This window comes from Macrobrachium nipponense, chromosome 1, assembly GCF_015104395.2.
Source record: "Macrobrachium nipponense isolate FS-2020 chromosome 1, ASM1510439v2, whole genome shotgun sequence".
In the NCBI taxonomy this organism is placed as follows: domain Eukaryota; kingdom Metazoa; phylum Arthropoda; class Malacostraca; order Decapoda; family Palaemonidae; genus Macrobrachium; species Macrobrachium nipponense.
The window spans coordinates 102,692,587-102,705,086 of record NC_087200.1 but is presented as its reverse complement, the minus strand read 5'-3'; positions in this window follow the sequence as shown (position 1 = coordinate 102,705,086).

Sequence of the window (12,500 nt, the reverse complement as noted above, 5' to 3'; positions counted from 1 at the left end):
TATATATATATATATATATATATATAATACTATTATATTACTATATAAATAATATGCTCAGGGAGCAGGAGCAGGAACAAATATGACTAAGTATACAACATATCTCGACGCGTAAAACATTCAGCTGAATGCATCCTCAGGGTCTGTGCAATGAATAATGACCAATTAAAGCTATATGAATTTGCAAGTTGTCTAAAAAATTTATACAAACTAGTTAAAATTAAAACCAAACTTTAACACATACGTAAATAAACTAAAAATTCACGAAATAACACAAGAAGTTAAAACCACACATGTTAATTAAAAGTCCAGACATAAAATATAAATACAAAGTTACGAAATATATTAGGACCACTGGGGGTCGACCTGCCATGGTACGAGATAAACAAAAACTGAAAGAATGTGCACAAAAACAATAGGTGAAGAAAGATACAAGGGGGTAGGGGTGGACAGGCTGCTCAACTGCGGAACAAGTTAATGAATAGACTCTCAAGGATCAATAATTCATTTGGGTTGGAGTTTTGACCCATAATCATAGAATCGTCATATTTAACGGGAACTTAAAATTTTTTGCTATGTTCACGTATGCTGGACTGTTCGGGATTTGATAGCGAACATCCAGTCTATGCGAACCCTCATCATCTCTGAGAAGAACCCACGCAAGTTAACTGACTACATCTGGGACAAGAATATTTGTACACCATACCAGAGGACATAAGGGGGCATAAACGTCCACTGGTATAGTGTAGTTTCCGTACTGGATGTTAACTATCAAATCCCGAACAATCCCGTATAGGCATTGTAGGTGGAAGAATTATCTGTTGAAAACTATTATATACGAATGTAGTAACATGCTTGTCATGAAAGCATTTTCTTCGAAATTAAAACTTTGTGTGAAAACAAAGCCAATCAAAATAATGAGAGGAGGCATACGCAATAAGGTAAAAAACGTACGGTTAATTCTAAACGAAAAATGCACCAATGCACCGTATAAAATTCAAACTAATGCCGGCACAAGTTTTGGAAATACTAAAAGTGGAAAGAATTCAATGGATTTTGATGGGATTTGGTGGAAACATTCATTGGGCAAGTCGGCTTTTTCCAGATTACAATTTCGGTTGATGCGGGTGGAAATCTGGCACCGTTTTTTGACGAAAATCCCTAACATCGCCCTTTGCAAGCTCTCACTAGAATCCATAAAAAAACGTTGGGTGGATTTTAAGTAATCCAGAAAGGTGATACTATATAGAAATGATTTACTTTCACTAATTATTGATAAAAAGTGGAGACTGATCATTAGTTAGTTATCCTAACAGTGTCTCATTACTTAAAAAGTGAATAAAAAATTCACGAATGAGTATAGGGAAACAAAAATAAGCATAAACAGAATAATATTACCCTAAGAGGGACTGAATGTATACATAGCCTGAATACTAAGCACGTCTGGTTTCAAAGCATGACTAAGCAGACTGAATAATCTATTTCTGAGTCGGAATGGTGCACTCCTCTTGTATGGAAGACATGCCATTATTAAAGTCTGAGGTGTTGTTAGTGAATTGTGTTCATCAGTATATACAATGGCTTCCTTGCTAACAGCTTCATATGGAGATCTATTAATGTCCTATGTGATGAACTTGATATGACTGTGTGGGCTGAAGCTTCGCTTACCAATGTGCAGTAAACAAGACTAAAATTGTGATAGCGCAAGTAAGCCACCTGGTGTGTTAGTTGGCAGCACATTATGCAGTTTTAGTGCTCACGGAAGCCTCAAAATGCCAAAATTAATATTTGTGGAAAAATTGACTTTGGCAAAGGTTTCCTTAATTCTGATTTTCATTTCTGTACATAACCTCGGTATTGCCAATATCGATTGAAATTTGTTTTCGTTTACAAATCTGTGATATCACGTTTTTGGGACGATTATCATTCTTTGATTTTAACAGAATTTGAAATAATTTCACTGAAGGCAAATAATCGTTTCTCATACATAATCTGATTCATAATCGTTCAAATAAAGCACATATGGAATAAGGCCAGGCATAATAATCCTGTGATCGCTTCACCTTCACAGACGGAAATTTATATCATGCCACTGGTTTCGTTTTTGTATATATCAAGCAAAGTATGATCTTATCTGCTACCAAAGATTCGGGCAAATAGTAAAATTTTTATGTATAATCAGAGAGTCATCTTGACTAGTCCTCGTCCCACTTCTTATAATGATTTGATCCTACTTCTTTCCTTCATAGCTTCCCCTTTAATGTTCGTCCTGTCTCACTTGACCCGACACCCGAAATCACACATCACTTGCCTACATCAAAGGGCATCACAGAGGGCATGTATGAAAGCGTGAGGCTTACTGAGCCGGATGAAACGTAAAGTAGTTCAATTATTCAAAAATCAATTTCTCCTCTATCATTTCTCCTAACCATCCTTCGGACGTCAACTTCAAGCTCTCATATCTGTCAAAAGTCTAAGCTAGATATTTCGTGGTAAAGTAATTTTGAGAGATCTTATTAAAGGTTTCGGGAAGTCTACCTTGTTAGGAAAAGATGGGTAGATTCTTCTGATAAATGATCCAGCTTGTTCTTCTTAACTGTTCCTTTTGACTGATCAGTCAAACATATTCTACTGATTTTCTTGATATCAAAAAAATTGCATTGCAATTTCTTCTCTGTGAATTATCAAATCTGTTCATGTAATTTTCCCTCCGAAAAAAAGATCCCCAAAGCTAGATATATTTCAAGTAACCTATTTTCTAAGGTTTTTTTTGAGTAAGATATGTATTGGATTTTTTTCGTATAGTAAATTACAATGTGAATATACGTGATTTCCCTAATACAATTAATAATCTTACACCTTCCATAAAATTCACAATAGAATATGAAGTCAATGATTGTATCCCATTTCTAGATGTCTTAGTTATCAGAAATAATACTAATTTTTTTTTATATTATACAGGAAACCAACAAATAACTTGTCACATATTTATTTTTATTCAAATAATGCTAAACAAATTACGATATCATCCTTTACTAGTATGTATCTTAGAGTACTTAGAATTTGTAGTCTTGAATTCTTGGACGATGAGTTTAAAATTATTGACAAAATAGGAGATGCATTATGTTATTATTTATATTTTTTGGGAATTGTATAAGAGTAATGCAAAGAAGATATATTGCACTCCAATTAGAGTTAATACAGAACTTAAAAATATTCCATTTACCTTTTCATCCCAAATTAATTTCTGCAATACAGATGCTAAAAACTATTGATATTAATTTAATTTAAATATAACAATACTTTAAAAAATATGTTAATTAAGAACAGCCTGTCTAATTCAACCAATATTGTACACAGTATCCCTTGTAAAGCTTGTAATAAAATTTATACTGGCCAAATATTAAAAGGACAAAAAAAAAAAAAAAAAAATGAGATGTTCACAACACAACTATGCTCTTTCAAGAGGCATTACAAACAGTGGCATTTCACATTATTGCCTTAAGATAGGCTACACCATTAACTGGGATAAGTCATCTCTAATCTGGAAGGCCAACGACTATCAGAAAAGAAATCTGGAAACTGTGTTCACTGAAGCCACGTGCACCAGGAATTTTAACCTCCACCCTGGATTAGCCCTTGAACCTCTTCCCTGTCCTTTTTGTTTCTATAACATTCTGCACGAATCAAGAAACTGTAACCCCGCCCACCACTACTCAGTTTTGTATTTAAATCTCTGTAAACTATTTTTGTAATCAGTGTTAACTTGAAAATGTAGAATAAACTACGAAAGTACTTGTTCCAAGTTCTGGGTTTCACTCATATCCTTACGTGGATTTTATGATGTTAGTTACTCTAAATGTAGACATATTTGTTAAACTTTTCCAACAATTGAATTAATAATTTTACGCAAGAGGGGTTCTCCTGGGTAACTGCAGTAAAATGTAGAACCTATCCAAAATATCTTCACAGACATTTTCAGTAACTATGCATTTCAAACTATTCATCCAAAAATGGCATCAAACTCAGAATATTTCATTCTTCAATTTCAAATACTTTTCTACCTTGTGAAGACGACTTCCCTCTTTATACACAACAGGATGAATGCTGTAAATGAGCACTTGAGAACGTGCCAAGAAACTGACTTAGAACCTAAGCCAACCACTCTGCTAATGTGATTTGTGGTGAACCACAAGCAGCAATAATAGGCCTGAGGGGGCACCCAGGTTTGTGAACCTTAGGTTCACCGCAAAACACATTAGCAGAGTGGTTGGCTCAGGTTCTAAGTCAGTTTCTTGGCACGTTCTCAAGTGCTCATTTACAGCATTCATTCCAGTTATACAGTGGGTCAAAGATAGTAATTGGGTACGTGGGAGGATGGCGAGTTTAGATATTACAGCATTATTTACCAACGTTCCATTAGAATATGTGATCACAAAGTTACAGGAAGAACATGATCAAGGTAATGTGACTTTCCCCATTCCCGCGGAGCAGTTTTTCTCCCTTATCAGATTATGTGTCTCGTCCACTGTATTCCAGTTCAATAATCAGGGATTTGCTCAAAAAGGTGTAGCCATGGGTTCTCCTCTGTCCCCTGTCCTCGCTAACATTTGCATGGAGTTTGTGGAAAAAGAAATTTTAAACAGGTGTGATGAAGAAACGAAACCAGTTTTATGGGTGAGATATGTGGATGACATTTTTATCATCTTTAAAGGTACCAATGAAAAGCTAAAGGAACTAGTAGAAATAGCAAATAGCATTTTACCATCAATTAAGTTCACAACGGAAGTAGAAGTGAATTCTAAATTACCGTTTTTAGATGTTTTAGTGTACAGGGACTGTATAAGCCAGAAGTACAAATTTTCAGTTTACCGGAAATCTACCAATTCCTAGAGTTATGTCCACTTTTATTCTTTTCACTCAAAAGAAATAAAAAGTAACGTTATTATGAATTTTGCTTTATGTGCATTCAGAATTTGCGACTCCGAATATATAGACGGTGAACTTAAACACATCATGGCTACTTTTAGAAGTCTCAGATATCCCCCTCACTTCATTGAGAAAGCAATTTTGCGAGCGAGGAAGTCGTTCTAAGGACTGAGAGATAATACCAAGGAAAAACCAAAAAGATATTTGTCCCTTCCCTTTAATCCAGAAGTAAAGAATATAAGTGGACATATAAACAAAAGTCAGAAGGAAACAAAAATTGTGTTCAAATATGAAAATACAATAAGACGTTCCCTCGTAAGAAACAATAACAATGATAAAAATCCCATAGTCCCAGGCGTTTACGAACTACCGTGTATGGATTGTAATAGTAAATATTTTGGTGAGAGTGGATGGGGACTAGATATACGATTGGGCAAACATAAGCGAGCTTATGAACTACAATCACAAAACAGCGCAATAGTAGCACATGCATTCAGGAATGATCATAGACCCAACTGGAACGAGGCTAAAATTATCTTTAAAAGTAACAATGTAAATGTCAGACGACTAGTCGAGGGAGCTGCTATAAGTTTAGGAGAATCATTCAAAGGAAACAAGTCTTTTGGCAACGAAGACCCATTTGTTAATTTCTATATTACTAGTATGTTTTTAAGATTTTAACTGTAGGACAGGCTCTGTTTTTCCCTCTCCTGATGCTGCCTCTGCCTTGCCTGTTCCAGTCCAGGTAACCACTGCCCCAGGGGAGTCTGATTACGGTGCCCAATCTATGCCCTTGGATGAAGGACTTCATGCAATGTTGCAACAACCTGTACGAAGATCCAACAGAATTGCAGCCAGAAGGATCGATAGGGGAGAGGATATCACCTAGTTGTTGTTAACTACCCTCTTTCTTCTTCATCTGGCCCATTAACGAGCTAACGACCATTGTCAACGATCTTCAACGACTCTTGTTTTTTAAATTTACCTCTGTACTTGTTGTAACTTATTGTTCATTTGGACTGAAGATGAACCCAGGGAAGGGTTCGAAAGCTTTCTGTAAAGTCTTCAAAATTATACACGGACTTTTTACACTGTATTATTGTGGACCCTTTAGAACATTATATATACTCTCGTGATAGAGAGTTTTTCCCTATTATTATTTTTTTTTTTCTCTATCACAGTCCTCCAATTCGACTGGGTGGTATTTATAGTGTGGGGTTCCGGGTTGCATCCTGCCTCCTTAGGAGTCCATCACTTTTCTTACTATGTGCGCTGTTTCTAGGATCACACTCTTCTGCATGAGTCCTGGAGCTACTTCAGCGTCTTATGTGGCGCCGTGGCAGAGTCGGTTAGGTCGTCAATGGACTGATTAAGTTAAGCAACATTGGGGCTGGTCAGTCGTTGGATAGGTGACCGCTCTCCTCGGCGTTGATTCCTTGGGAAAGGATCTTTACCATAATTTCCTCAGTCTACTCAGCTGTAAATGAGTAGCTATCCCTGATGGGGTAGGGTCCAGCTATGGGTTAAATAGCAAAACTCAGCAATGATGGAAAGAAATGAAGGAATAAACGACCACGACGTAAATGGAACCTCTGGCAACAGAGGAGCTTCGTCCGGCAACCAGGTATTCAACCCAATTGAAGGGGAAGACGGTCATCCAGCAACTGACCACCACAACGACAGTAATCAACAGCCTGAGATTGGAGCTACAGAAGCAAAAGGGAATTATTATTATTATTATTATTATTATTATTATTATTATTATTATTATTATTATTATTATTATTATTATCACAACTGCTTCTGCTTGTAGCAGTATTTTCTTTGAATAAATGAAAATCAATAGGATTAACATTATTTTGCTTCTCACTCACTTGAACAAGTTGTGTCCGAGATACTGACATACAATTGTTTTAAGAATGAAAAGATAAAAACAAAGGATTCAGTCATTCTAAGAAGTCTTGCAAATAAAATATTTGCAATAGAACATGTAAAATAAGGCTGTAATGATACAGATTTCAAAGGATATTATATCCTCATGAATTCAGGATAAGACCTAGAACGAAAATATGAGAGATTTTATTCGAGAACAAAAATTAAATTTAATTGGAATAAAATTGTGGGTTTAACTGCTACCATAATAGTTATTACAGTTTGGTAATAGAGCTCTCTAGAATTAAAATTGAAACTTGCCCCGGGTCTGTGGTATTTATTTATACTAAATCTATCATCACAGTTTTTTTTTTTCAAAAACCAGGGTGAGGCTGTAAAAGTTTCACAATATTGCAAGCCATTATTGGGGTAGAGGCTGATAGTTTTACAAATTGTAAACCTATTGAAATGAGTTTATAATTCTCTGTAAGCTTAAACAAATTGAAATATATGTTGTATCACCCATATTCTGTGGCTACCATCGTATAGTCTTTAGGAAGACAATATAAATTATGGTAGTTACCAAACAGCATAGGAAGACAATATAAATTATGGTAGTTACATCAAACAGCAATAGTGATATACTACTTCAAGTTTTAATTACTAAAGACAACAAGTAGATGGATGATTTCATACTTAAAAAAAAGGTAATTTATCAATTGCTATCATCGTCAAAATCTAGACTTTATTAATAACTAAGTGGTCCCGTTATGAATGACAAAACGATAAAGGATTTAGCGATAACGTTAAGTCCGAGAATGAAAGTATAGGGCGAGAAAAAAAAACAGAGTTTGGCCTTGAGAGAAGCGGCAAACCTGCTTTCCAAAGAGAAGTTACAAGAGGCACGAGGCAGCAGTTTGGAAACAGAGTGAATTAAACCTCTGTGCACAGGATCCCAAGGGTCATATACAACAGGTAAACTTTCGTAATAAATAGGACAGGTCTGGTAACATGGTGTTGATCCTCCATGGACTCGCCATGATTGGTGAAAAAAAATTAGCCTAGCTGAATCAGTGAACTGAATCAACTCGAATCAACGTCATAGGAACTGACTTGATTCACCCAGTGTGAACGGCTAGGGTGAATAATGAATCGTCTTGACCAGAATCAATTAGATTTCCTTGGTGTATATGCAGCCTAATAGAAGTTATTACTTATATTACAATTTTATTATTATTATTATTATTATTATTATTATTATTATTATTATTATTATTATTATTATTATTATTATTATTATTATTATTATTATTATTATTATCATTATATTATTTATTATAATATTATTATTATTATTATTATTATATTATTATTATTATTATTTTTATTATTATTCAGAAGATAAACACTAGTCTTATGGAACAAGCCTATAGGTGCCATCGACCGTAAATTTGAGTTTGCAGAGAATATGTTCATTTGAAAGAAGTAAAAGAAGGTAATAAGAAATATAGAAAGAAAAGGTCAGTTACTAGAAAAGAGAAAATAAATCAACATTTTAATAAACAAGTAGATAATCATTGTAAGTCAATTATTAAAATATAAGAATAATTGTTTGAGGGTCGTCATCTGCTGCATCTTCGCTTAAATGTTTGAGGTTCCAATTCCACAGCGTCCTCTGGGAGACTGTTCCAGTCTAACAGTCTGAGGAACAAAGGACCTCTGGAACTGAGAAGTTTGTCCAAGGCACATTGAGTGCACATTGGTGCTGCTTACATTGAAACAGATTGCTCTCGGTAGGAAAAGAGGATAAAGGGGTCAATTGGGAATGTTTTAGATCTGTGTAAAAATATGAAAAACTAACAAACGAGAGACCACCCGTTGATTATGTAATTATAACTGCTAATATCAGGAAACAAAAACCTACCATCACGAGCCACTCTTTGCAAAGGAAGGACAAACGTCTTAAAACAGGTTGCATTGATCATATCACTGTTATAAATATACGAGGCCTAACATACAATTCCTAACTACATGCAACATTTACTGATACTTTCATTAGATGTTTCTCAAAAGTCACACCAAACATAGTTAAAGCTTCAGATACATTGAACAGAGTCCCATTCACCTGAAGAGTATGTATGAGATCTACTAATCAATGGTGTTTTCCTTTTACTGGAGTTCAGCCTCACACCACACAGACTGCAACATTCATTAATCTACTTCATGTCACAGTTGGAACCAAGGGTAGCTTCTTATCTTATTAATGGAGACTTTACTATACCAGCATATTAAACAATCTTGTTTTCCATGCCAACAACCATATCGCTTGTACATGCTGGAAATAACAGCAGATCAAGGACACTATCCTGTGGAACTTCGGATACAATAGGTCTTGGTTCGATAATGGTCCCATCAACAGCAGCTCGCAGAAGGTGGACAGTAATCCTAAAAATACTCGTATCCACCCAATCCAAGACTCTGAAGTCATAAAGAAGTGTCTTATGATTCACTAAATCGACAGCAGCCGTAAAAGTTATTTAAATAACCCTGCACTTAAAACTCTTATCATGCTTCTCTTACAAAAGGCATAATAAATCTAAACGAGCATGGGGGTATCTAATTGCTTCTTATATGTATATTGTCCGTCAGCTAACAATCCTTTAGATTCCACATACTAGTACAGTGGCTTAAAAATAAGTTTTTCTGCAACTTTGGAGAACACCGAGAGAATATCATTTGGCCTGTAGTAATTGCAGATATGCTACTCTTTGGAACTGGCACTGTATTATTAAGCTTGTGCTCATCCGCAAAGATACTACGCCGACTTACCAGTCAAGAGAATCTACTAATCTTGGGTGACAACAGACTAAAACCCTTTTTAAAAAACAGAGGGAAGAAACCATCAGTATCTTCTCCACCCTAGCTATCAAGATTATCAAGAATTCTCTTAACAACCCTTGAGCAAAATGAAAATTTTGTATGAATAGGTTCAGAATGACAAGTACAGTGAGTGGGACATCATCAACTGACTACTTAGCTTCAAAAGCTCGTTGATTCAGTTCAGCTTTTTGCTTACGGCCAGCGACCAATCTACCATCGCTTGTTAGTAGTGGTTGAATGGAATACGAGCCTGACCAAGAGATAGATGTTGCCAATTTGGTCCTCTACACATGAGGCTGAGTAATTCCTTCAAGCTACCTCTTCAAGAAAATAGTCATTTCTCTCAGTTATATGGAAGGTTCTTTTCGCAGCATAGTGTAAAATTTTGTTCCATGTGTTGAATTTGGTCTGTCTGTCATGGTAAATAAAAATAATAAAATAAATTATCAACAAAACTAATAATTACACTCATAACAAAAGCAACATGGGAAAAATCAAGAGAACAAAAAATAAAAAAAACAAACAGCGCAATTTACGTAATTTACAATTTTTCATTAAAATAAGGAATAAAGCCGATCAAATGCCATAAAACTCACACACACACACATTATATATGTATATAATATATATATAGATATATATATAATAGTTTATATATATTTATTATATATATATATATATGTGTGTGTGTGTGTGTGTGTGTGTGTGTGTTTGTGTGTTTGTGTGTACGTATATACATATGTGTGTGTGTATGATGAATCTAAAAACTCCAAAGTCCACACTTATGTAAGTTGTGTATTATAAAACGTTACAAGATGGGAGCTTTCATCTACTTGAACAGCAGAACTCATCAGCCGTACTGGTTTTTCTTTTTTAAAGGTACAAATACATAACACGAAGTACAGAAAAGACGTTAGAACAGTCCCAAAGGGAGCAAACAACATAAATAAGCTATCATAACCATGTTTTTCCAACGTTAATCTACTGTCTGGCCAAAAGACGAGCCAATCGCCGTGGTTGAATTGCTTCATCTGTGTTCGGCTGTGCAACCAGTCGATGCCATCAGTATCTGCTCCTGCACTGGGGGCTCTTCCTTCCAATGCCTGAGCGGGAGAAAGAGAGACTACCTGGGCAATAGGAGTGGTGCAAATCTCGTCTGCTATATATTTATAGTTTTAAGAACCAAATAATTTAAAAATGCATCCTTCTGAGTAAATGATTTGTTAAGTCTCAAACACGTTTAAAATATTCATAAGAGCCCCTTAAACTGCTCTGTGTATACCTACACTATTATCTTTGTAGATTACTTTCGCTCCTTCCCAGTCAATTATATGCTCTAACTCTAACGTGTGTCCGGCAATTGAACTATATTTCGACCACATCCAGTACATGATCGTTTATGTTCTTATAATCTCATATCCAATTGCCTGCCTGATTCCCAATAATAACAATTATTACAATCTTTACATAGTACCACGTAAACCCCAACGTCATCTTTCCTTTCTTTTTCGTGATCCCTAATCAACTTCGATTTTAATGACCAGTTATACCTTAAAGATAAATCCAACCTATTTTCTCTGTTCTTTTATTAACTGTTGCACCCTTTCCCAATTATGATGATAACGAAGCGGAATACACTGATTATTTTTGAATTCATGTTTTCCAGTCGGTGGATTCTAAAAGTGTTTTTCTAATCTTTGTAAAGCTTGGTCAATAAAATATTTTGGGTATCCAAGCCTCGTAGAAACTTCTTTTATAAGTTTCATTTCCTTATCTATTACTATGCATTTCAGGGACCGCAAGTTATTGTTTTTCTAAAATACCTTTCAAACTAATTATTTGATCGAAATGGTACTTTGACACAATGTACAAGAGAATTCCCGCTAATTTTTGGTAATATAGTGTATTGTCAAATGTATGTTAAGGCGTTTACTCTTGACTTTTAAAGGCAAAGTCGTATAAGTCAGCAGGAGTCGTTTACAGATTCGAACGTCTGCAATACTCCATCCCTTTCCTCTCCCCACCACCCTCCCTTCTCTCACTTTCTTTTTTGCTTTTTCTCATTTCTCACCAAATAATAAAATTTTCCATGATATATTTTTCAATACCAGCAGATAATTGGAGAGTTCATAATGAAAAAGATAGCGAGGTTTGATGTTAATGACCATGATAATCGTTAATTTTTCCCAGTGTACTTATTTATAGTATTCTTGGCACATCAGGTAATACCATCATGAGAATGGTTGTCTGTTGGCTGCAGCACTCGCACTATAAGTATTCACTACGTCATTGATGGATACGGATTTTTCATTGCTGTCATGGCTGCCATGTTGCTTTGTCAGCATCGTTGCAGACATGCATAGGCAATACGACGACTAACCATATACAAAATGGAGAAAGGTGACAATAGAATAAGGATCAAACATACACACACGCGCACACACACATATATATATGTATATATATATATATATATATATATATATATATATATATATATATATATACATCAGCGTGAAGGTGGACAATTGGAAACGTTGAATTCATTTCAATTCTTTATTCCCTACGTTTTGTAATATCATTATTACATCTTCAGGGAATCTGTTAAACAATAAATAGAATTACTTTAAAATCACTTAAAATAACTTTAAAAATTACTCTAAAATTCAACACTTATAAATTACAACACAATTAAAAAAACATACAGAAACGAAAACAAAAAAATTAAAAGACCAAAGACCGCTAACCAACCTTATGCCGAGAAGGCAAGAGACAGAATGGCAAAACATAAATAAAAGTTAGCTCAGGTACAGTTGTGT